We start from the raw sequence: 26918 nt of genomic DNA on the forward strand, positions 1-26918 counted from the left end.
CTCTCTTTGGTGTATTGATAAATTTTTCCTGTAATCATTCACTACACAATTAGATAATTCCTTTATTTATGTATGAACATATAAATTAAATATAGAATTTTCATATATAAATCGATATTTGGTGAAATATATAAGTGATCACAGATAATCGTCCTTTTTTCGATTGGACTAATATTTAAGGATCTACAGCCGATTTTAGGTTTTTCATATAAATATAGGTTTTTCATATGAAAATCGATATTTGGTGAAATTATAAGTGATCACAGATAATCGTCCTTTTTTCGATTGGACTAATATTTAAGGATCTACAGCCGATTTTAGGTTTTTCATATAAATGTAGGTTTTTCATATGAAAATAGATATTTGGTGAAATATATAAGTGATCACAGATAATCGTCCTTTTTTCGATTGGACTAATATTTAAGGATCTACAGCCGATTTTAGGTTTTTCATATAAATGTAGGTTTTTCATATGAAAATCGATATTTGGTGAAATATATAAGTGATCACAGATAATCGTCCTTTTTTCGATTGGACTAATATTTAAGGATCTACAGCCGATTTTAGGTTTTTCATATAAATGTAGGTTTTTCATATGAAAATCGATATTTGGTGAAATATATAAGTGATCACAGATAATCGTCCTTTTTTCGATTGGACTAATATTTAAGGATCTACAGCCGATTTTAGGTTTTTCATATAAATATAGGTTTTTCATATGAAAATCGATATTTGGTGAAATTATAAGTGATCACAGATAATCGTCCTTTTTTCGATTGGACTAATATTTAAGGATCTACAGCCGATTTTAGGTTTTTCATATAAATGTAGGTTTTCCATATGAAAATCGATATTTGGTAGAATTATAAGTGATCACAGATAATCGTCCTTTTTTCGATTGGACTAATATTTAAGGATCTACAGCCGATTTTAGGTTTTTCATATAAATGTAGGTTTTTCATATGAAAATCGATATTTGGTGAAATATATAAGTGATCACAGATAATCGTCCTTTTTTCGATTGGACTAATATTTAAGGATCTACAGCCGATTTTAGGTTTTTCATATAAATGTAGGTTTTTCATATGAAAATAGATATTTGGTGAAATATATAAGTGATCACAGATAATCGTCCTTTTTTCGATTGGACTAATATTTAAGGATCTACAGCCGATTTTAGGTTTTTCATATAAATGTAGGTTTTTCATATGAAAATCGATATTTGGTGAAATATATAAGTGATCACAGATAATCGTCCTTTTTTCGATTGGACTAATATTTAAGGATCTACAGCCGATTTTAGGTTTTTCATATAAATGTAGGTTTTCCATATGAAAATCGATATTTGGTAGAATTATAAGTGATCACAGATAATCGTCCTTTTTTCGATTGGACTAATATTTAAGGATCTACAGCCGATTTTAGGTTTTTCATATAAATGTAGGTTTTTCATATGAAAATAGATATTTGGTGAAATATATAAGTGATCACAGATAATCGTCCTTTTTTCGATTGGACTAATATTTAAGGATCTACAGCCGATTTTAGGTTTTTCATATAAATGTAGGTTTTTCATATGAAAATCGATATTTGGTGAAATATATAAGTGATCACAGATAATCGTCCTTTTTTCGATTGGACTAATATTTAAGGATCTACAGCCGATTTTAGGTTTTTCATATAAATGTAGGTTTTCCATATGAAAATCGATATTTGGTAGAATTATAAGTGATCACAGATAATCGTCCTTTTTTCGATTGGACTAATATTTAAGGATCTACAGCCGATTTTAGGTTTTTCATATAAATGTAGGTTTTTCATATGAAAATAGATATTTGGTGAAATATATAAGTGATCACAGATAATCGTCCTTTTTTCGATTGGACTAATATTTAAGGATCTACAGCCGATTTTAGGTTTTTCATATAAATGTAGGTTTTTCATATGAAAATCGATATTTGGTGAAATATATAAGTGATCACAGATAATCGTCCTTTTTTCGATTGGACTAATATTTAAGGATCTACAGCCGATTTTAGGTTTTTCATATAAATGTAGGTTTTTCATATGAAAATAGATATTTGGTGAAATATATAAGTGATCACAGATAATCGTCCTTTTTTCGATTGGACTAATATTTAAGGATCTACAGCCGATTTTAGGTTTTTCATATAAATGTAGGTTTTTCATATGAAAATCGATATTTGGTGAAATATATAAGTGATCACAGATAATCGTCCTTTTTTCGATTGGACTAATATTTAAGGATCTACAGCCGATTTTAGGTTTTTCATATGAAAATCGATATTTGGTAGAATTATAAGTGATCACAGATAATCGTCCTTTTTTCGATTGGACTAATATTTAAGGATCTACAGCCGATTTTAGGTTTTTCATATAAATGTAGGTTTTTCATATGAAAATAGATATTTGGTGAAATATATAAGTGATCACAGATAATCGTCCTTTTTTCGATTGGACTAATATTTAAGGATCTACAGCCGATTTTAGGTTTTTCATATAAATGTAGGTTTTTCATATGAAAATAGATATTTGGTGAAATATATAAGTGATCACAGATAATCGTCCTTTTTTCGATTGGACTAATATTTAAGGATCTACAGCCGATTTTAGGTTTTTCATATAAATGTAGGTTTTTCATATGAAAATCGATATTTGGTGAAATATATAAGTGATCACAGATAATCGTCCTTTTTTCGATTGGACTAATATTTAAGGATCTACAGCCGATTTTAGGTTTTTCATATAAATGTAGGTTTTCCATATGAAAATCGATATTTGGTAGAATTATAAGTGATCATAGATAATCGTCCTTTTTTCGATTGGACTAATATTTAAGGATCTACAGCCGATTTTAGGTTTTTCATATAAATGTAGGTTTTTCATATGAAAATAGATATTTGGTGAAATATATAAGTGATCACAGATAATCGTCCTTTTTTCGATTGGACTAATATTTAAGGATCTACAGCCGATTTTAGGTTTTTCATATAAATGTAGGTTTTTCATATGAAAATCGATATTTGGTAGAATTATCACAGATCACAGATAATCGTCCTTTTTTCGATTGGACTAATATTTAAGGATCTACAGCCGATTTTAGGTTTTTCATATAAATGTAGGTTTTTCATATGAAAATCGATATTTGGTGAAATATATAACTGATCACAGATAATCGTCCTTTTTTCGATTGGACTAATATTTAAGGATCTACAGCCGATTTTAGGTTTTTCATATAAATGTAGATTTTTCATATGAAAATAGATATTTGGTAGAATTCTAAGTGATCACAGATAATCGTCCTTTTTTCGATTGGACTAATATTTAAGGATCTACAGCCGATTTTAGGTTTTTCATATAAATGTAGGTTTTTCATATGAAAATCGATATTTGGTGAAATATATAAGTGATCACAGATAATCGTCCTTTTTTCGATTGGACTAATATTTAAGGATCTACAGCCGATTTTAGGTTTTTCATATAAATGTAGGTTTTTCATATGAAAATCGATATTTGGTGAAATATATAACTGATCACAGATAATCGTCCTTTTTTCGATTGGACTAATATTTAAGGATCTACAGCCGATTTTAGGTTTTTCATATAAATGTAGGTTTTTCATGTGAAAATAGATATTTGGTAGAATTATAAGTGATCATAGATAATCGTCCTTTTTTCGATTGGACTAATATTTAAGGATCTACAGCCGATTTTAGGTTTTTCATATAAATGTAGGTTTTTCATATGAAAATCGATACTTGGTGAAATATATAACTGATCACAGATAATCGTCCTTTTTTCGATTGGACTAATATTTAAGGATCTACAGCCGATTTTAGGTTTTTCATATAAATGTAGGTTTTTCATGTGAAAATAGATATTTGGTAGAATTCTAAGTGATCACAGATAATCGTCCTTTTTTCGATTGGACTAATATTTAAGGATCTACAGCCGATTTTAGGTTTTTCATATAAATGTAGGTTTTTCATATGAAAATCGATATTTGGTGAAATATATAAGTGATCACAGATAATCGTCCTTTTTTCGATTGGACTAATATTTAAGGATCTACAGCCGATTTTAGGTTTTTCATATAAATGTAGGTTTTTCATATGAAAATCGATATTTGGTGAAATATATAACTGATCACAGATAATCGTCCTTTTTTCGATTGGACTAATATTTAAGGATCTACAGCCGATTTTAGGTTTTTCATTTAAATGTAGGTTTTCCATATGAAAATAGATATTTGGTGAAATATATAAGTGATCACAGATAATCGTCCTTTTTTCGATTGGACTAATATTTAAGGATCTACAGCCGATTTTAGGTTTTTCATATAAATGTAGGTTTTTCATATGAAAATAGATATTTGGTAGAATTATAAGTGATCATAGATAATCGTCCTTTTTTCGATTGGACTAATATTTAAGGATCTACAGGTATATAGGTTTTTCATATAAAAATAGATATTTAATGATATATATTAGTGATCACAGATAATCGTCCTTTTTTCGATTGGACTATTATTTAAAATCTATATTTGGTGGAATTATAAGTGATCACAGATAATTCATTCGTAATGACGGATATTTCAACCATCACAACGAATTCGAATTTTGTAACTTTGAGAAGAAAACTTACAAAGAAATTCCTCACAAAAATTAATAATACAAAAATAATAAAATGTCCATCTTTGTATGTCTGGCTGTCAGTTGTGTTATATGTGTTGCTTTTTAATTTTTTTTATAATAATTTTTTTGTTTTCTTTTCTTGTCTTTCTTAAATAAAAACAAAAGTGATCCGTATCCTATGGCCACGATTTTACATATGCGTGGCGTTGAATGTAAATCATCTGATGACAGACTTTGCTCCTCTAACCAAACAATGTACCACAAGACATATATTAAAAATTTCATAAATAGGTAGAAATTGAAATTAAACTGTCTTAAAGTGTAATTTATTTAAAGAAAATTTAAATAACTACCTAAGTTTATTAAATTTTCTTGACTTGTTTTTTTCTTTGAACCCCAGCAAGATGATATGGACGAATAAGAAGAGAATGATGTTGGGTATTCTGATGATGTGAATAATGAAAGTATATGTAATGCTTTTTACAACGATAAACGAACTGTGAATTTCCATTCCAAAGAGACTCGTGTTCACCATGACGAATCAGATGGTGTCAGTACTATGCGTTAGAAGATCGGATGGCTATCGATAGATCAGAACCAATGTAAATGTGTATACTTTGTATAAAATTAAAATTTCATCTTTATACATATTACTTGCATTACATTAACTTTTGATGTATTTATTTTCTAATTGAATTAAATTAAGTTTGTTATACTGGCTTTTTAAATATGTGTGCAATTTTTAACGTTTACGAAAATGTTTTTATTGCCATCAAGAAAAGATAATTGCTACACAATAGAAAAATTAAAAAAACACACTAAAATTGAGGTCAATTAATTAGCTTTCTTTACATTTGTTAATTTAACTAACTTGTATTAAACAAAAATTCCACCGAAAATTACTAAATAGGCCACCTTCTGTTGTCGGCTAAACAAATTGACATCATTAAAACCAGAGAATAGAAACAACCGAAAAAACATTCAAATAGGAAAAGTAATAAGAGAAAATGTACTTAAATGTCACCTTGTATGTATTTTCAAGGTAACACCTAAATATAATTGGAACAAACCCCAAACTTTATTCAATTGTTAAAGTGTTTTCTAGATATTATTGTAACAAGCAAAAATACCTTAAATACTCTTAAAATTCTAATTCTATGAGTGACTAGCTGTGTGTCTAATAAAAACTTGGAATTGTAATAGAAACAACAAAAACAATAACAAAATTACCAGCAGAGGACTTTTTTTGCTTCACAGGTAATAACGACATTTTAAAACCATTGTAAAATATTAAAACATTGTGACAATATGACATGATAGGAGACCTTGTGAATTAACCAATTGTTAATTATTTTATTATTGGAACACTCCAAGTTCATTTCAAAACTTCAATAAGCGTCTCTCAAATATTAAAATAACTTATCTTGAGAGCCTCGTTTATATACAGAGAGCCTCAAAAGTAAGTAAACTCCATAAATTGTTTGATAATGAAATTCCTAAAATCCATCCATCGCTTAGAATTACTTTTAATAATACGTTTTAACTCCTGAACTAATCGAGTCTCCATCGAAATTTTTTTGCTCGAATATAGTAGAGAGTTTATGTGTCTTTATTAATTTTTAATACCTCGATCTTTGATATTTTTTACATTGAAGTATATATGTACTCCGAAAATAGACCTTTAACATTTTGGAAGTAAACAATTTTATTCACACCATTTTAAGGACAATATCTTTGGCTATAAAATGGAGTCAAAAATTATGCTGGTCTTTGAGCAGTTTCAAAGTTATGAATATAATTTTAGACAATTTTAAAAAAATTTTCAAATTTCTAATTGCGATATTTTGGAAATGCAAAGGGTTTCCGATGAAAATGTCATTGATTTGAGGAACCCTTTGGAACCATAATATGTGTGGCAAATTTCATTAAAATCAAAGATTTGAAATCCGACAATAGCAGTTTTCTGTCCATTTTGATATGGATTTACTCACTTTTGAGGCTCTCTGTTTGTAGTAACTATAAGAGTATAATAAGAGGCCAATAAGAGCTCTTAATGGCTTCTAGTGTTTGTTTGTAATTTTAGTGAAACTGTTGTTGTAGTTGTTGCAGTGATTGTTGGTTGTTGCTTTTGATGATGATGACGATGAGTAGGCTTGATAAGCTTTATTATTACTCACTCTCAATCAAGAGTCACTGACTACACTGTAGGTGTATATATATGTATTTATCAAAATTGAATAGTACTTGATTTTTTTCTCAGCTTGATTCATTCATTTTATTGTTTTTGTTTTTGGCTACCACTTAATAAGTAAAGAAAAAAACTCCATGTATAATTTTTCTTGTTTTTCATTCGTTTCTTTTATGCTTCTATCCTAAGTTTGTGCATTTATTAAGAAAAAAATTCATGATTTAACAATTCTATTAGCAAATACTTTAAGGCTAATAAAAGGCATAAATTATAAGAATAGCAAAAGCAACGAATAGTATTCGAATAAAGCAAAAACAGAAAGAAAGCAAAAACAAAATACTCAAATACAGTTAATTGGATAATCAAAATTGTTCCTATAAAAATACACAGACATTTGAAAATGTTTGAATAAAAGATACAGAAGTTTCGAGTGAGGGTCACCACTGCTTATAGAAATAAACCTTACATAGATTACATATTGAGTGGATACTTTTCTAGCTTACTTTAACTAGATGGCACCTAATGGAAATCCTAATAGTCAATCTAAAGAGAAGCTCCAAGTAATTAATCCAACCAGATTACTACAACAGATTCCTAGAAGTTGACGCATTCTCAAGAAACTCACATATCAGTTACATACAGACAAATGATTTAACTAATAACTTTAAAATTATAATACAAAAAGAAATATATAGGCTGATTTTTAATGAATTACTGGTTGGTAATTGTGTCCAAATGACATCTGTGAAAGTGAAAAGTGTTCAATATACTCTGCCATTTCATCATGGAGAAACTCACAAACGAGCAACGACTGCAAATCGTTGAAATTTATTATCAAACAACAGCTCGTTCGGAATCCAATGTTTTATCCAAAAATTGTGTTCAGCGATGAGGCTCATTTATGGCTAACAAGCAAAACTGTCGCATCTGGGGTGAAGAACCATCATCACATGGATGAGTTAGACTTGGTTGATATGTGGTTTCAACTAGACGGTGCAACATGCCACACAGCTCGCGAAACAATGGACATATTGAAGGATGAATTTGGTGAGCAGTTTATATCTCGAAATGGTCCTGTAAGTTGGCCGCCAAGATCATGTGATTTGACGCCTCTTGACTATTTTCTTTGGGGTTATGTGAAGTCGTTGGTCTATGTGGACAAGCCAAACACGATTGAAGCCTTAGAGTATAACAAAACACGTGTTATTCATGGCATATAGGCCGAAATGCTCGAAAATGTGGTGTAAAATTGAACCTTACGAAGGGACCATTTGAACCGGAGCCGCGGGCAACATTTACATGAAGTTATTTTTAAAAATTAAATGCCAAAGACTCATTTATCGATTCCAATAAAAATTTTGAATATGTGATCAAATTTCTGTATTTTATTAGATTTTGAAAAAAACTTCGCTAAAAAAAATCAACCTTTATTATTTGCAACCAGTAGTTACCAAATATCTTATTCTTAAATTGTATTTGAAATAAAGGGATAAGGAGTGACAATTGAATATCCAAAAGTTTACTTTTACAAATATTGCTTTCTACAGAATACTACCAAAAAAAGTTAAAAGTGACTACACTCTTGATTACTTAGAGGCACTAACTTGATAATTGACTTCACGCTAGATTACCTGAGTTGATTTAAATAACCAATTGAGTTCTCTATGCATTATAAAGAGCACATACATTAAAAATTAACCAAAAATGTATAAACTTTAGTCAGCCAAGTAATTAGAAATTTGTGAAAATAACTTTAAAGGGATATTTTTATTTCTTGGAAAATGTTGGGAAATCAGTGCGTATACTTAATTTATACATACTTAATCAACTTTTATACTAGGGTGTCAATTATTTCAATTTTATTTTAATAGAATACAAGTTTATATTTTCTTATTATTCGAGTAATAGATTAAATTTTAATGTTTCCTAGATTATTCGAACGAATAACGAGTAAAAATATTATTCGAATAATTTAATAAAATATATTTAAAACCAAACATTTTTTTTGTAAACAATAAATAGAAATATAAGTTTTCGCTAAATATTTGATGAAATAATTGTTTTAATTGTGAATGACATTACTAGTGTTTATAAAAACCGACTTTTTAAAAAACCGGTTTGTCGGTTAACCGAAAATGGCCTTTTCTAAAAAAACGGTTTTTCGGTTAACCGACATCGAAAAAACCGGTTAAACCGGTTAACCGTCATATATATGTAGAAAACATAAAATGTCCAATAAAGTCTATACAGCTTTAAAATTTTAGTTTTTAGTAGTCAGGAATGGTTAATATTAAATAACTATAAATAGACAAAAGTGCTGAGTTCATTTTATTTTGTAAAAATTGCAAAATTATTATCTCAGTCAAATGGAATTGTGTATAAATATGCTACTAATACGTACTTGTTTTAATTATTGGTTTATTTATTAAATTCCAACCAAAAAATGTAAATCAATTTTTTAATTAAATTTTTGATATTTTGAAATTTATTATCACCTTAACTTTCTGATACGAAAAAGAAAATGTTACAAGTCCTAAAAAAGGACCTATAAGATGAAAACGCACTTCTTCTTAGCTGTGATTATTTGTCATTATAAATCATACCAAATAATTAATAAAACTCCATTATCAGACTTCAAAAATGTTTCAAATCATGGATTTTAGAACGTTTTTTGTCTCTCCTGCAATATTTCTAAAAAGCTAACAAAATGATTAATAAATTAAAATTTTAAGAACAAAATACACTAATGAAGTCAAATTTTTATAGGTACATCGAATTCAATTTAACTTTTGGTAAAATCATCAATAAGTTTTTAATGAATCATTATAATGCATTAGCAAGATTTAGCCTAAACTTAAACTTATAGAATTATGCGGAATTTAGTTTTAATTTTTAATATTTTCATTATGTGTAATTGATTCTGAAAAAGTATCTAAGTAAACTCATCGTCCTCTACTATATAGGATCATTGTAATTCTTAAAAATATTAATCTAATGAGGTTTGTATTGTAAATCAGCAGTTTAGGTTTCAAATCAGACCAATAATGTGTATCGAATGAATACTAAAAATGCACAAAACATGAAATTTATTAATTTTATTCCCAAATTTTAAAAACCGGTTAACCGAGTGATAAAAACCGGATAAACCGGTTAACCGAAAATCAACATTTCAAATTAACCGGTTCGCAAAAAACCGAGATTTCGATGAAAAACACTAGACATTACATTCTAAAGTATTTTTAATTTCTATAAGGCTTTGTGTAAAATTTTAAGGCCATATTGTTTAATATTAAATGGAAAACTATTGAAGATATTTAACATTTCCTAGGTCCTACTAATATATATATTTTTTCCTCGACTATTCGAATAATTTTTATTCTATTGCTAACTCTAGCCATACATTAATATGATTTGTTTTTAAATCTCAAAAATACTTTTGTGGTGATTTTAATTATACCACTAAACATTCTCAATTGAGAATTACACAATTTGTAGAGTGTATAAATATTTCAACTTCACCCTGACTCAACAAACTTCTGTGTATTCTTCATAGTGTATGTACGTATATATATTTTTGTGAAGCCAAATTAATTTATATTTTAGTTTTTTCTCTATTGTTTTATATGACTGTTTTGGTCATTGGCGTCAGTGAAAATTTATTGTTTGTCACGGTCATGGAAAAATTTAATGTGCGAGTCGTGGTTGGCTCTGGCTTTTAATAGATGTGGTAAGTTTGATTAAGAGTTTGAGTCCAAACTTTTTCCTTTATTAGTATAGCTTTAGGTATTTTTTAAATTTTTCTCCTCATTTATTCTGTACTTGTTTTTTTTAACATTTCAAATGTTTAGTTTGCAATGTTTTCTTTATTATTGATTACTAGTAAGGTTTCATATTGCTGTTGCAAATGAACAGAAGCGTTTTGATTTGTAAAGTTAATCATTAACACCCTACAATAGACAATTCTTTAACCCTCATTAACAATAAACTCTTAGCACTAAACCCAGGTTTTACTATTGACAATTTTAACACAAAAGTTCTTCAATGGTTTGCTACCTCTAACATGTAGTAAAATTTATTTACAATATTTATTAAGGCTAATTTTTAACATAAAATTTTCAAAATTAAGACCTAACTAACTTCAATTTAATATTTTGCTTTAGTTTTTTGATACTAACAATTAAATATTTACTACCGAATAGTGATATGTCATTGGAAAAGTTGTAAAGATATTGAAAATTTGATATTATGACCATTGTTGAGGTCTTGCAAATGGTAACTTTAACATATTATAGTTACAGCAATCATATGCATAATTACAGTGACCATAATATGGTTAGACAACTTGTAAAAATGTTGAAATGGTTTTTGTCTGTGTGTACATGAGCACATTCCGTTTTTACTGATAACGGTTTGCTGGAAAGTTAAAGACCAAGAAATACTACCAAACTTATACTAAATTCATAACTGAAAAACGATGAAAAGAATTTATATATAATTATCAAGATACAGAAAATTAATAATTGTTTTCTAAATTTGAGATCATTGAATTCTTAAAACAAAACTCCTTCTCTATTTATGTTTCAAATAAATTGCCTAATTCAAAGTTCTCTATTTATTACCCTTTATTGTGCAATCGGTGCTACTGCACACTATTCAAAAGACATTTTATCTCACTGTATATATGATTTTGAGTAGGCCAACATTATTTTCATCTACATCTTTTTTATTATTTGTTGTGTAAACCAAAAAAATTTAAAAAAAAATAAATATATTTTGGCCAAAAGAATATTTGCTAGTCGTTTGCCAAAACGGCTGTTAAAATGTCGCCATTGAGACGCGTCAGTATGGCGTCTATAAGATAAAGCCGTTTTATTTCTCTAAGAAATAGTCTTTCTATTCTTAGGTTTCTTTTCAATTTATTTAAACAGGCTTTTATCAGTAATTTCTTTAGCCAAAAGCAAAAAAAAAGAAAATTCAAATAAAAATATAACATGCTGGGAATGAATATAATAATAGAAGTAATTTATTAACGGGAGAATAAGAGAATAAAAAATATATTAAAAAAATAATAAATATTGATTTTTACTCTTATTAATTTAAAGCTATTACATTTTTAAAACCTCTATATTTTTACAAATAATGGCTACCTACAATTTAATGTTCTTCAATATTTTTAAAGCATTTCAACTTTTAGTTTTTACAAACCTGGTTTTTCGTTTAAATATATTTAATTTCTGTAACAATTACTAGCTCTACTTTATATTGTTAAATATACAATTGTTAGTTTTTAATTTAACTTTTTTCATTCTTGTTTTTTTATTTATAATCATTTCTAACAAAAAATTCTCTACATTTTAGAATTCCTTTACTATTTGCCATGTGAATGCCAGAGCATTTAACAATGAAGACATTTTATTTTCTTATACAAAAGACCAGTAAAATATTTACCAAAAAAATTTTGTTCTTTTTCTCATCATACATGTTGAGCACTTGTTTTATATATATAGAAATAGTTGTAGGTACTCATAAAGTTTAAAAACTAGTTGAAATTTATTTATTTTTGAAAAAAAAAAAAATTAACTTAAAGGGTAAAGTTTACCTACAGTTTGCGCTACAGACTTTTGAATTTGAACGTGTGCGGTATTGTAGAACTGAGAACTGAGTGGTGAAATTTGTCCTTCAGTATTTACAACAATAAATTTCTTGCAGCCTGTCATAAGTAGACCTTCCCATAGCCCTCTAAGAGCAGCGAGTATGCAAGGCCTTGGCTCGAAATGACACACCATGTAAAATTTAAATGATTTTTTCATGCGACTAGAAGTCCTTGGTGCAATCAGATTTGCAATATATTCAACCGTTTTTGTGCTCAAAATCCGCGACGTTAGGTGCGTTGAACCACCACAAGGAGTGAAAATTTTCCAAAAAAAGGACGCCATTTTTTTTATTTACCCAAAAACCTTCAGAAAAATGATGATACCCGAAAAACAAATGAAGTGACCTGATCACAAATGAGCTCTAATGTAGGTATCTACACAAATGTCCTTATAATAAGTTTATAAATAAGTTTTATATATGCAGAAGTCATGTCACCTTATTTTACGATGATCCGTCTATAATCAGCTTCATATAAGTCCCGCTTTCGAAAATTATTTTAACGAGCATAAATCTCTTAAAAAACATTGTTCTTTTTTTAGTATTTTAGTTAAACGTAATTAACATACAAATCAGTTTTGTCATGGTAAAAAAAAAAATTTTTGGTATCTCATGTTGGTTTTTTATTTTAAGCAAAAACTTAATCTGATGAGGAGTCCGAAAAGTCAAATATATATATGAAACCGGTCACAATCAGAAAATCTTCGACTTATGGTTAAATAGGTTGAGGTTGTTGAGCCTAAAATATTTTGGCTAATAACACTGTCCAACAATTTGAGACTTTTTGATTGCAATAGAACAGCGACCCTAAGTTAATATCTGAGAGAATTCTTATTGACAGATTTGTATTGTAGAATTTTATGGGGATCATTTTTGTGGAAGATCTTAACTCCCTATCTCCTATCTTTAGGGGTCAAATTGACCCCTTTTTCGATAAAATCGAAAAAAGTCCTTTCAAAAAGGACATTTAAGGATTAAAATATTCTACGAAAATTGTTGATGGAAAATTTAATTGGGGCTCACCAAAGACACAAAAGTTGTAAATAGAGCCCTTTACGCTTAATTAGCAAAATTACACGACATATCGGGTATCACATTTTTTAAAAATATCTCCAAAAATCTAAGTATGATCCGAATAAGCTGAAATTTAAAATATAAATAGTCCATAAGGAGATTTTCAAAATATATGTAAATATATATAAGATATCTCTTTTAGTTCAAGAGATATTTAGGTTTATTTATTTATTTTTTTTAATTCTGCTCTTCCCTTTTTTTTTCTTTTTTTTTTGATAGGGTGGGTTACGAAGGTTCAAATTTTCTTCTTAATATTATCTATATTTGTTTTAAAATTTTGAAAACAGTTACACGCATCCAAAGTTGGAACATGAAAAAATGGCCATATTTTTTACGTTTTCTCATGAAATTTTTACAATATTCGAAAAATATTAAGCTTTTTTTGCCATCATGACGTATAGTTAATATTAAAAAATAATAATGTATAAATATCACTCATACGCACCGAAAGTATCAAAATTACTTGTTTGAAAATGATGCATGTCGTCTTATGCTAAGATGTTGGAAAATCAAAAATATATACGAATCATTTGCCGATCACTGGTGGACAAATAATAAAAACTTGAACTGTTACGTTATTGAGCCTAAAATATTTTGGCTAATAATTTAAAACATTGAACTAAATCTCACTTCTCATGAAATTTTTACAATATTCCAAAAATATAAAGCAATTTTTCCCATCATGACGTATACTTAATATTACACAATGATATTAAATAAATATCACTCATACGCAACAAAAATATGAAAATAACAAATTTGTATCAAAAACTTGTTTTGATGCACCAACAAAATCCTTTACTAATTTAATGACAATTTATTTTCCTGTCCTTAAAACTAGAACGTAGTTTGAATGTGACCCCTTTAGCACCCTGTGTTTTTAATTGACAACAGATTTGTCATTAAAAAGTTATAATACTTGACAAGTATTGTTTTTGTTATCTGTACCCTAAATAAATGAAATTCTTATAACTTTACTGCCAAAAATACTAGCACTTCATGACATTTTTTATTTCCCAATTTTTTTTATAAAATAACAGAGAGGGGTTAACTTTGACATCATTTTATGAAATTTGTTTGATTATTCTTGTTGTAGCTTTTTATTATTTTTATTTGCTTTGAATCATTAAAGCGTTTAAAATCAAACCATCCAAATATTTAGCTTTTTTTAACCATTTAAACTTTTTAACCATTAAAATATAAGTGGAAACTTTATTTCCTTCATTTGCTCTCCCTTGTATGGAATATTTATTAATTTGTTTATGAATATGAAACCATTTAAAAATCGTTTAAGGAAACTGTTAAATATATATTTTTTTTATTAATGTAGTGAGCTGTTAATAGTACAAAAGAAAGATAACTATAGTTGCAAACCATAACAATGAATAATATATTTTTTTGTTAAAAGTTTTTTTCAAATTTGTATCACAACGATTTCGGCTTCACAAAATGATATAATTAAAGGCATTAATACAAAATTGATATTAATTTAGAACCTCTTTGTAAATTCAAAATTATTTTAATATTAAAGTGTTTATTGAAAAACTTTTGCAGACACCTAATATAGTTTTTAATTTTTTCAGTTTTTTCCTCTAACTTTTTTATTGCTCTTATTGTACTGCATACATAAGTAAATAGAAAATGTAAATATTATTGTATTTTTCGTCTCCGTCTCTCACTGCATATTACATTTTCTTTTTGTTCCCTTGTTTCATTCCATCTTTTAGCATGAACATTTAATGCAGGAAACCCAGGATAGCATAGCATAATATCATCCGTACAAACACATTGTTGGTCATGTCATATTTTCAGTCTTTTCCAAGTAATCTGCAGGTGGTATTCTCCTTTTTAAAGCTAGTTAAATAGTCTTATGTTAATTTATATCTCTCTTTGATGTTTAAACTGTATGAAGTCAGTGGTGTCAGTTAGTTTTATTATTATATACATTTTGTTTTTTAAGTTCCTCTTGTTTTTAATTTCCTGCAGCCATTTTTTAGTTGTTTGTTGTTGATGTTAATTTTCATTACTAATAATATATACATATGGGGGATTTCACGTCAAGTGAACCAACTTTTAAAATCGATGTCTTCCGATCGGACACGATTCAGACACAATTTTTCAACAGGATCTGTCAAGAACTCTCGTTTGTTCTTAGCAAAATGTATCTCAAATAGTTTAGATAGCTATTTCTTCAATCTTTCGAAAAAAAATATTAAAAAAAAAATTAAAAAATTTTTATATTTTTTTTCCGAAATCAAAAGCCTTTTTGACTTTTTTTTTCAAGATGGGCCCTTGGTACAAATTTCATCCCAATCGGAAGTCATCAATTTTAAAAGTTGGTTCACTTGACGTGAAATCCCCCATATTTTTAATGTATAACTTTGTTTTATCTTCCTAAGGTGGAAAAAATGTAATTTCAATAGTTTGACAGAAATCTGTTTTACCTTTGTAACACTAAGGGCCATTATTACAACTTGCCTTTATAGTTAAAGATAACTTTAAGCAATACAAAAGGTACCCTTAAAGTTAATTTTAACTATAAAGGCAAGTTGTAATAATGGCCCTAAAAGATTTGTAAAAATCGATTTTCAAATGACTGAGTTACGGTATCAGAATACTGAGAAAAAACATGTCATCACAAAAATTAGCATAACTCATTAATTTGTTTGCTTTTCAACTAAAAGACGACAAGAATATTTGACAGTCAGGATCAACTTAAAGCATGAATAAAATGAAAGTTTGTAGGAAAATTATCGCTTTTTGAAATTAAACAATTTTAGAATTTAATTCAAATAGAAAGAAAATGTGTCTACACAATTGACCAATTCACAATTGGTATCGTAGCGATGTATCGTTGTATGTCGTAATTTATTTTATTAATGTTTTGTTTTTGTTTCGAAAAATTTGTTTGAAAAATATTTATGACATACAATGCTACAATACTACGACATCAATTGTGAATTGGGAAAATGTTTTATAACAAAATTTCAGTACTTAGAGAAATTCATTTGATCAAAAGACACTGCATCAAATGGTGATTAATGAATATTATCCCCAGGAAACCCCATTCAACTCTATCACAATTAAGAGCAGGTGGTGCAGCTCTTAGCTGTTACGCATCGTATTCGGCACTTAGAATCATTTCCATACCTGCAGCAAACCTGTCATCTTATTACCTCAAATATTTGAAAATTGGGAATGTGTCTTAAGATTTGTTTAATTTTGAGCTAAAACTATGAAACTTGTCGTTGTTGCCCATTTAGTTTTTAAGTTTTTTTCTTTTAGTTTTTAATATAAAAAATATTAAAAAAGTTCTCTTTTTCTTGATTTTGTGTAAAAGTTTTTCAGTTTTTTAAGTTTCCTATTTCTTATTATTGTTATGAGTTATATATTATTTTATGTTCGTTTTCATTTTGTGTTTTTGCCCTCTCATTTCTGTTGCACTTTTGTTTTGTTTTAGTTTTATTACCACACACTATTCATTTAGAAGTCGTTGTATTAGTCCCATTTCTGAAACAAACAAAAACTATGTTTTGTTAAACTTTCAAGTGCCGTTAATGTTTAGTTTTGAGTTTTTTTCCATTTTTAATATTTTATTTTTGTATAATTTTTTAGGTTTCCTGGCTTGAGTGGTCTTATAATATGGTTTTTACATTGTTTATTATTTGCCTGTGTGCCCTTTTATTTATATATCACCACCATGTTTTTTTAGTCAGACTTTCTCCTTTCTCCTTTCAACTTCTATTTCTACTATTAAGTTTTTCTACTGTTGCTTGTTTGTTTTATAAGTTTGTTTTGGGGTTGAGTTTTGTTGTGTTATGTTTTATATCCGTTTCCGTTTTGCAACAAAGTTAACTAGCTGTTGGCTTAAACTAATTTTCAATTGTATTTCACTCACAGTGATTGGTTGTTTTTATCATTCATCATTAAATCAACATCAGTTTCAGTTTTACATTTGTGATTTGTTTAAGATGACATTTTAAATTAAATTTACAACATTAATTACATATTTTAATATAAACATTTTGTATGAGATTTTATCTAATCACTGTAATATGTATGTATGTGTTTTCACCTTTAAACAGATGCATTTATTTAATATGATATGAATAACTTTTACATATATTAGATTTTTATGCAATATTCCTAATTAATTTGCTAAAAATTGTTTGTGATTGTCAGTTTTTTTGTTTTTCCAAAAAATATTTATGTAATTGTAAAATTATTAGGAAAACCGTGTTTGTTTGTTATACAAATAACAAATATTTGTAAAGTCATTTCATTTGTATTTTTCAATTTATTTTTTAATTTATTTCATTTCATTTCTTTTTTTTATTTATTTGTCAAATTGCAATCACTGTAAAAACAAACAAAATTTCCGTATAAATAATTAGTGTAAAATATTTGGTACATGATGATAATGATAAAGAAATTTATTTATACAAAAATAATGTTAACAAATAGAAATGGAAAACAAATTTTAAATAATGACAAATTACTAAAATGATTATAATATTGTTACGAAATTGCATCATCAATTTGAATTTAATGGTATAAATTGATAAAATATAAATGGACGGCAGCTTGCAACATTAGCCATATTTATCAACATTTCCATCAGTCGATGGAAATGTACATCAATATTAGGGTATTAGAATTATTAGATTTTTCTCTTGTTGGAATAATTCGATCACACGTTTAAATTCGAATAATTTAAATATTTTTTCAAAAGTAAAGAATGAAGTTTTGATTATTGTTAAAGAAAAACAAAAAATAACGTTAAAGTTAACAACTCAAGTATTGATAATATTGAAAAACATTCGAAAACAAAGTCCATCATTAAATTTTCCTTTTAGTTTTCGTTTTGGAGCTATGCTTTAAAAAATTTGAGCGAGTTGGATATGATCCTGAATTCAAATACAATTTAAACGTATTAAGAACTTTTTTATGTCGTTCATTAATTCGGGTTTTTATTTTTAGTAACTAATTCTTTAACTAATTTACAAATACGAAAAAAGTTTATTACCATGTTAGACAAAGATGTTCAAAATCATGTATAAGACGATTTAAATGCTTTTCTTGCAAAAAAACGTTAGTTTGCAATATTTGTGTTTATCATTCGATTTATTAAATATTTTGCAACACTTACGTACGCGGTTAATAACATCACTTATATACATATATTTTAAGATCATGGCCTAAATATAATCATTTTCGACGATCGTTTCAAAATCTCATTCTCCATCACATTCAACTCCACTTTAATCTAAGTTAAAATTTTGATTATTAATTTCGATTCTTCTAATATTTCGCCAGCTAAATAAGAAATATTTTATTTCGTACCTTTTATTTTCATTGGTTCAAGTCCCAAGTTAAAAATTTTGAAAGATTTGTTTTTAGAATTGTAACTTATTGCAGTAATATTTATATATTTATAGAAGGAGCTATCGGAACACTCATCTACAGTGATCGAAAGTCCCTATGTCTTTAGTTATTTGTCGAATTTCAGAAACAATACAATTTTTGTGAGTCATTATTACTTATTTAAATTTGAAATAATGAAAAATTTTAAGCAATTTAATAAATTTAAATATATATGAACATTTATTCGTTTAATTCGATTATTCTACATAAAATTGTTCGAATTATTCGTTATTCGAAAATGGCCATTTTTAAATTGTTCGAATAATTATTCGTAAGAAATTATTCGATTAATCGAACGATCATTAGTCGAATGAATACCCTAATCAATATATTGATGTACACCGAGAAAACTGATTCGTGATAGCAACCGAGTTTATTGCCAATCGAATGATTACAACTTATTGACAGAATTTTACAGTTGTGGCTACAAAAGTTTGGTTGCTTTAACCGAAATCCTTCTTTGTCAACTGACTTTCTGTATAAATCACTCGGTTAACCTCATGGTTTTATGCATTTTAAATCTCATGGTTTTGTGCATTTTTATTGTGTACACATTATATAAAACATTTGGTCTGATTTGAAATTTTAAATGCTGCTTTAGAATATAAACCTCTTTAGATTAAACTTTTTAAGAATTACAATGATTCTAAATAGTAGAGGATGATGACTTAACTTAAAAACTTTTTCAGAATAAATTACACATAATGAAACTATTAAAAATTAAGATTCAATTCCGCATAATGCTAGAAGTTAAGCTTAATCTTACTAATGATTCATTATAAACTTAGGCATGATTTTACCAAACGTTAAATTTTTTTTCCAATAAATTTGACTTCATTAGTGTGTTTTGTTCTTTAAATTTTTTTTATTATCATCAGTAGTGTACAAAGTTCCTTTTGAGAAATAAACGGTCTAAAATCCATGATTTGAAATCTGATAATGGAGTTTTATTAATTATTTATAATTACAAATAATCACAGTTAAGAAGTGCGTTTGCATTTTATATGTCTTTTTTGGGACTTGGAACATTTTCTGTTTCATATCAAAAAGTCGAGGTGATAATAAATTTTTAAAATTATTAAATATGTATTTAATTAAAAAAAATTTTATTTACATATTTTGGTTGAAATTTAATGAATAAATCAATAATTAAAGCAAGTATTATATATTTAGTAACATATTTATACTCAATTCCATTTAACTGAGATAATAATTTTGAAATTTTTTCAAAATAAAATGGACTTAGCACTTTTGCATATTTATAGTTATTTAATATTAATTAACCATTCCTAACTACTAAAAACCAAAATTTTAAAGCTGTATTTATTGGACATTTTATGTTTTCTTCACATATATGTCGGTTAACCGGTTTTTTCGAATTCGGTTAACCGAAAAACCGGTTTTCTAAAAAATGCAAATTTTCGGTTAACCGAAAAATCGGTTTTTTATAAACACTAATAATAATAATAAAACATTAACCTTCGCTTTACCAAAGGTTTTTTATGTACATGGTTTACCAATACCCACCCGGGTGACACTACACTTCTGTAAATATATGCGACGAACGAAATTTTAAAAAATTTTAAAAACCTTATAGAAAGTTTAAAATGTTTCTATTAAATTCTATAGAACTCTAAAATTTGTTCAGTGAGTATAAATTTCATTTAAATCGAAACAAAATTAAAAAAAATAATAAACCAATAAAAACTAAGTGGTCACCCGGGTGGGTATTGGTAAAGCGAAGGTTAAATGAACTACGGGTGGTATGAGTAATATTTTGATAATAAAAATAAAACGAAAATACAAATTGTTCCAAGAATTTTGGAAGTACATAATTACTTATTTTAAAGAGTTATTAATAGAACATTTTCTTTATACACTTGATAACTTTAATACTTAATTGTTTAAATGAACTAACATAAATGTATTTTTATTTGCTCAAAGTTAATAACAAATACAAAAACTACAAATTTTACTGCCAGATTTTAATTAAACTGCTGTAATTGTCTCAATGTGTATATAAATAATTACACACAATGAATGGCGATAAATAAGTTAAGCTGTAACAATGAGTAAACCGTGTACCCATGGCCATTCTATACATTTATCTCATTATTTGAATTACTGGTAAATCATGCAGCTGGTGTTGTAAACTCTCAACACAGCTACAATTAGTGGATTACAAAAACGATATGTGGCAAATTTGAAATGAATTTAGTTTGTGATAAATGATAAATTTTTGGAACAAATTAAAAATTTGTTTTGTTTTAATAGAAACGCATTAAATACACATATTTATTCGTCTATTTTTATATTCAAATAAATGTGGATAAAAAGGTGAATGCATACCATAATTGATTTTTGCAAATGATTGAAATTAACCATAAAACAACTTGTATCGTAAAGTTAAGTTGTCAAGCAATAATTATTTGCAGAAATTATAATTATTATGTCAACAGAAGTATTCGAAAATGGCGACACAACACACTACTTTCGACTTTAAAGATTTAAGGAGTTAAAATTATACCATATTCAAAGGCATATTTTTAATATTTATAATTATTATTTTCAGGATTGTTATACATTTTTGGAAAGGGTATCTTGTCCAGATTCTACCTTTGTAATGAGTTTTGTATATATTGTTAGCAGATTTGAAATTTATTCATTTAAAATATATAATGTGTTTGGCTTACCTACGCAACATTGACTAGGATTTGAATTATTAGCGCCGTTTGCCGCCGATCTAGTTTTAACATAGAATTAAAGTTTAACTTATTATCTAATATATATATGAAAATTAGCTGCCTTTTTGTGCCTAGAAACAAATGGCATGCAAAAATGTTGAGCAACTCTGAAATTTAAAAAAAAAAAAAATTATCAACTTTCTTTGATTTTAGTTGCTTTTCATTGTTTATTTTGCTATGATAGCTTATACAAATTTATAACTATATATTAAGTAAATTTAGTTCTTAACAAAACAGTGTTTTAATTTTTTTAATTGGATGAAAATTGTAAAAGTTATAAAACTTTTCATTAACACCTTTTATAGTATTTTCTCCCTCAGCGCATATGAATAAAAAAAAGTTTTAAGTTTTAAAAAATTGTTTGGTACAATTTTTAATTTACAAGAAACATTTTTTCGAAAATGTTTAATAACTTTTGCAAACATAAACCGATTTTTACAAGTTATGTCTCATTTTTGTCTATGTAAAATTATCTTTAAAACTCAGTGTAAAAAAATGTGTTTTTATAGAAAAAAATTAAAATAACTATTGTTGAATTTGAAAAACTTACATAATTTCATGAAATATGCAGACATTTATGGAAGACTAATTCGATGCCTCTCCATAGTAGTTTAAAATTTTGAAAAATAGTCTATTACTTTTATAGAAAAACTCAAAAAAAATTAATAAATGTATTTTAAGCCGTCCATAACTTGTTTTTAACAATTACATTTTTATGACTAAAAATATATATTAAAGTTTAAAGTCCCACCTATTCAACAAAAAATTATCTTACAAAAATCCTCATTCATTCAAAAGATACAGATTTTTGATCCGAAAATCCGTATCTTTTGAATGAATGAACATTGTCGTTATTAAATAGAACAATAACTAGAAAATATTTGATAATAGTTAAAGCAGATGACGCTATAATGTTAAACTAAACACAGGAAGCCAGTATCGTCAGCAGCAGATACATGAGATTGTCATTACATTTACACATATCGTTTTCGATATTCCATATAGTAGTGATGCACAGTTTGGGAATTACAAAAAAAGGCTGATTTTTATAAAATGTCCCATGGCTATAGATAAGGTACCTTGTTGTACCTTTATGTTTTCGATTTGGACTTTAAACACAAAAGTAGGATGGAGCTTCGAAGTCCCATAGTGGGATAACTCGGGTTTGTAAAAAATAAAAAATAATGCCAACGTTTTTTCGCTATCCGATTTGAAAGAAATTCATATATGTAATCAACTAGAAGTATAACAGTTTCTACATTTTTTATTTGCGATCCCAAAAAAAATATATGTATAGTCGCTATAGCCATGTCCGTCAGACAGTCTTTCCGTCTCTATGTTGAAATCAACTTTCCGTATCCCTCAAATAATTTACACACATAATTTATACATCAATATATCTATAACGGGTTCCGTTACTATCTAAAATCGGCCCACAATTGGCTGAGATATATGAAACAAAATTTTGGCCAATTTTGTATCTATATCTGGATTACCAAGTCATTAATATAGACAATATAGATATCTAATGATAGATATTTTAACGTGCTTTCCAACAACGTATGTATATAAGGCAATAGTAAGTTGAACATACAAGGGGTAAAAATCGGGAAAAATATTTTTTAACCCGAATTTTTTTTATCAATAATAAATTTTCAACTAATAAATTTTAAACTAATTTTTAGAATTTCTTTTTAAAATTTAATAAAAAAATGTTGTCAAAAAATTTAAAAAAAAAATTAATTTTGTTTTACAGCAATAGACAATGGTGAAGGGTATATACGATTCGGCACAGCCGATAAATTTATTTTTTAGACCATAGATTCTGAAATCATAGCTGCTTTAAACAAACTATAACCTGTTTTGTATATCCCAACATTTTCTTAAATATTTTATATCGTCAGTATAGCCAAAAATCGAAAAATTCTCATTTTTGAAAATTTGTTTCAGCATTTTGAGATTCTCAATAACAAAACTAAATTTTTCTATGAAACATTTCATTATAACTATAAAACTTCATTAAAAATGATTCATTAACAAATATTTTATGGCATTTTCAAAATTTTTATTATAAAAAAAAAATCGGCTAAAATTTGTTTCTTTTATTTTTGTAAAAAATCTTCTATGAATTTTTTAATTCTTAAAAATTGTATAGGTAGATTTTTAAAAATAAGACACAATTTCCTAAATAGTGTCTTTAAAATACAAAACTTGCATTAATTAGTATCATCTTGTAGTTTTCTCCGATATTTGGTAGTGCAGTAGTCGGCAATGCAGTTTCCTGTATGTTGTTGATTTGGTAAGCTGTTTATTTTGCACTTTTAGTTGCAACTAATGCTGTTGTTGCTAGTGTTACAGTTATTTTAGCTAAATGTGTTCTGCAACAAGAAATAAATAGACATATTTACTCATGTAAATTCAAATTCAGAAATGAGTAAACAAATACACACATGTATGAAAATAAACGTAGTTGTTTAAATATAAGTACGTGACACAGTCATTTTATAACAACAATTCAAATACATATGTATTTATGTATACCACGAACTCATGGACTTGGACGTTTGATTTAATTATCAATTTGAGAGAGTGTAAATTTATGCATCCATCCGTTTGTCTGTCTATCCCTACGTGTAGCTGTTTGCTTGTTTTAGAATTTATTTACTCACAACTTAAACAAAAAACACCTCATTTGGTTTGATATGCAAATACTGTATTTATTCGTGTTCACTTTATGCCTCAATGATTTCAATTCGAAAAAAATAATGCATATAATTTGTTCACTGTTGTCAGTGCATTATATATGATGATAGCTTCTAAAAATCCCTTGATAATTTAGTTTAAAACAAACATTTTATATATTTTTGACGATTTATTTTAAAAATTTATGACAAATTCAATTTTGTTTCCGAATAAATTTCGCTCCAGTTACCATTGCTATGAGATCGTTGATTTGTCTGCGATTGTAATATAATTTACATTATGTATTATTGATAATTATAGACCAAATTAGTGACAGTTATTTAGGCTAAAAATGTAAAGAACATATTAGAATGCTCATTCACAATGCAATAGTTAGTATGTTGATGATTTGCGGTGGAAAGCTACATCCGACTGAGCAATTTTCTACAATTGTTATATTGAAAACAAAGTGTAATACTTATCCCAAGTGAAATTCAATTGTTTGTGGTATTTCTAAATAACAAGAATGACAATAATAGTGATATATCGTTGGTCTCATATAGAAAGGCCCTAACTCACAGAATTTTAAATTTGCAAGTGATGGTAACAACATAAAATGTAATTGTTTTATTTTTGATAGCAATAAATTTTTGTGACGAGGTGAATTTGTTTTAAATGTATTGGGATCACTAGAAAAATAGATAGGGCCTTTCTACATGAGACCAACGATATGTAGTTTCTGGATTTCCTCGACCCCTTCACAGGAGACAGAGACATCAACTTGTACAAACCAATGCATTATTGCAGACATCACATTTACAACTCAAACTCCTGCTGCAATCACAGACAAATTCAAACCATGAAAACTGTTAACTCGTTATTGTTTGTGTTTATTTTCGCATGAAAACAAATTGACCACAATTTGTGTAAACTTTATGATTAATTAAGGGGCAATTTGACTGTCTTGCTTCCATTTTCTTTAACGAGAAAATAAACTGATTGCATTATTTTATTTGCGGTTGTATAAGAGAAAACCTCATAAAAGTTTTACGGTTTTATCAGCAAAATCAGTTTTTTTCAATTTACTTACGTCAATGGGGCTGATGTATGGGAATGTCTACTGTGGAATTATATTTTTTATACATATATTTTGAAATTAATAAAAATGAATACAAAAAAGCCTAATATTTGTAATTTTACAACATTGTGTATTCATTTTAAGCAAATATATCATTCATTCCACCATATATCACCCAAAAATTCACATTTGGTCTTCAGATTTATAGAGTGTCCCTTAGAATTAAATTTATTGAAATGTTGAAACCTTTCGTAATGACCTAAAATACCACCAAAAAAATTTTTAGCTTGTTCTTAGAAGGGCAACCCGTGCCGACTTTCGATTTAGTTTTGAGGTGCATTTACAAGGAGAAAAAATTAAATTTTTTCAGTTTTTGTAAAAATTTTGCCATTAAATAATTACTTTTGCAATTTGAAAAAAGTGTGCATAATTATCGTTCTAATGATATATAAAAGACAAAAATTGGTTAAAAAATGTTAAAGTTATTAAAAAATCGCCAGGCCATTAACGTGTCTCAGGCCACTAGAACAAGAAATGTAGGAACAAAATTAACACATTTTGAGAAATATTGAAACAAAAGTTTATTCTTACTTAAAATATATCCAAGTTTACTTGTATATGAGTTTTTATCTTCATAGGATACAGTTAACCTATTCCCAGGTATAACCAAAAAAAAAATATTTTTTTAAAGGCAGTTTCAAAACTCCAATTTCAAATTTTTAAAAATTTTGTTAAATAAATTTCAGAATTTTTTGATCATCATGTGGAGATTTATTTACAACATAATAGGGAATAAAAATGTAAAAAAGTATGTCAATACCTCCTATAATTTTTCCGTACCTGCGATATAAATTTTGCGATTTTCTAGAAAAAAATTTTTTTTGGCCATATTTTGACGAATGAGCCAAGTTTCCTTACTGTTATTAATTTTAATTAAAATCTGTTCAGAATATTATAGTCCAGATAGTTTTAAATATAGTCTGAAAGTTTTCCTAAAATCGGAAAACGTTAACCCTTAAATCGTGATGGTCAAAGGTAAAATTTTTCAATATTTGTAATTTCTAATGGAAAGATAGCGAAATGTTATATATTTTTTGGCTGATTTTCATGAAACTTAAGAAAAATATAACATGAAGTCTAGTATTTACAATAACAGTACAAAAATGGAAATTAACCTTTAATAGCACTTGGGGTCCAAATGACCCTAAACTTTTAAAATCAAAAAAACACAGTCATTTTGACCCCAAGTACTCTTAATGGTTAATGTCCATTTTTGTACTGTTACAAAATTTAATTCTAAGAGACACTCTAGTATATACCCTACGGATTCATTTAAGCATTTCCATTGTTAAATTTGGCTGAAATTTCGAAAAACCTGCGATATTATTCACCGATTTAGATTTTTGAAAAGTGAGAAAATT

Source organism: Calliphora vicina, chromosome 2 (assembly GCF_958450345.1).
Source record: "Calliphora vicina chromosome 2, idCalVici1.1, whole genome shotgun sequence".
Lineage (NCBI taxonomy): Eukaryota > Metazoa > Arthropoda > Insecta > Diptera > Calliphoridae > Calliphora > Calliphora vicina.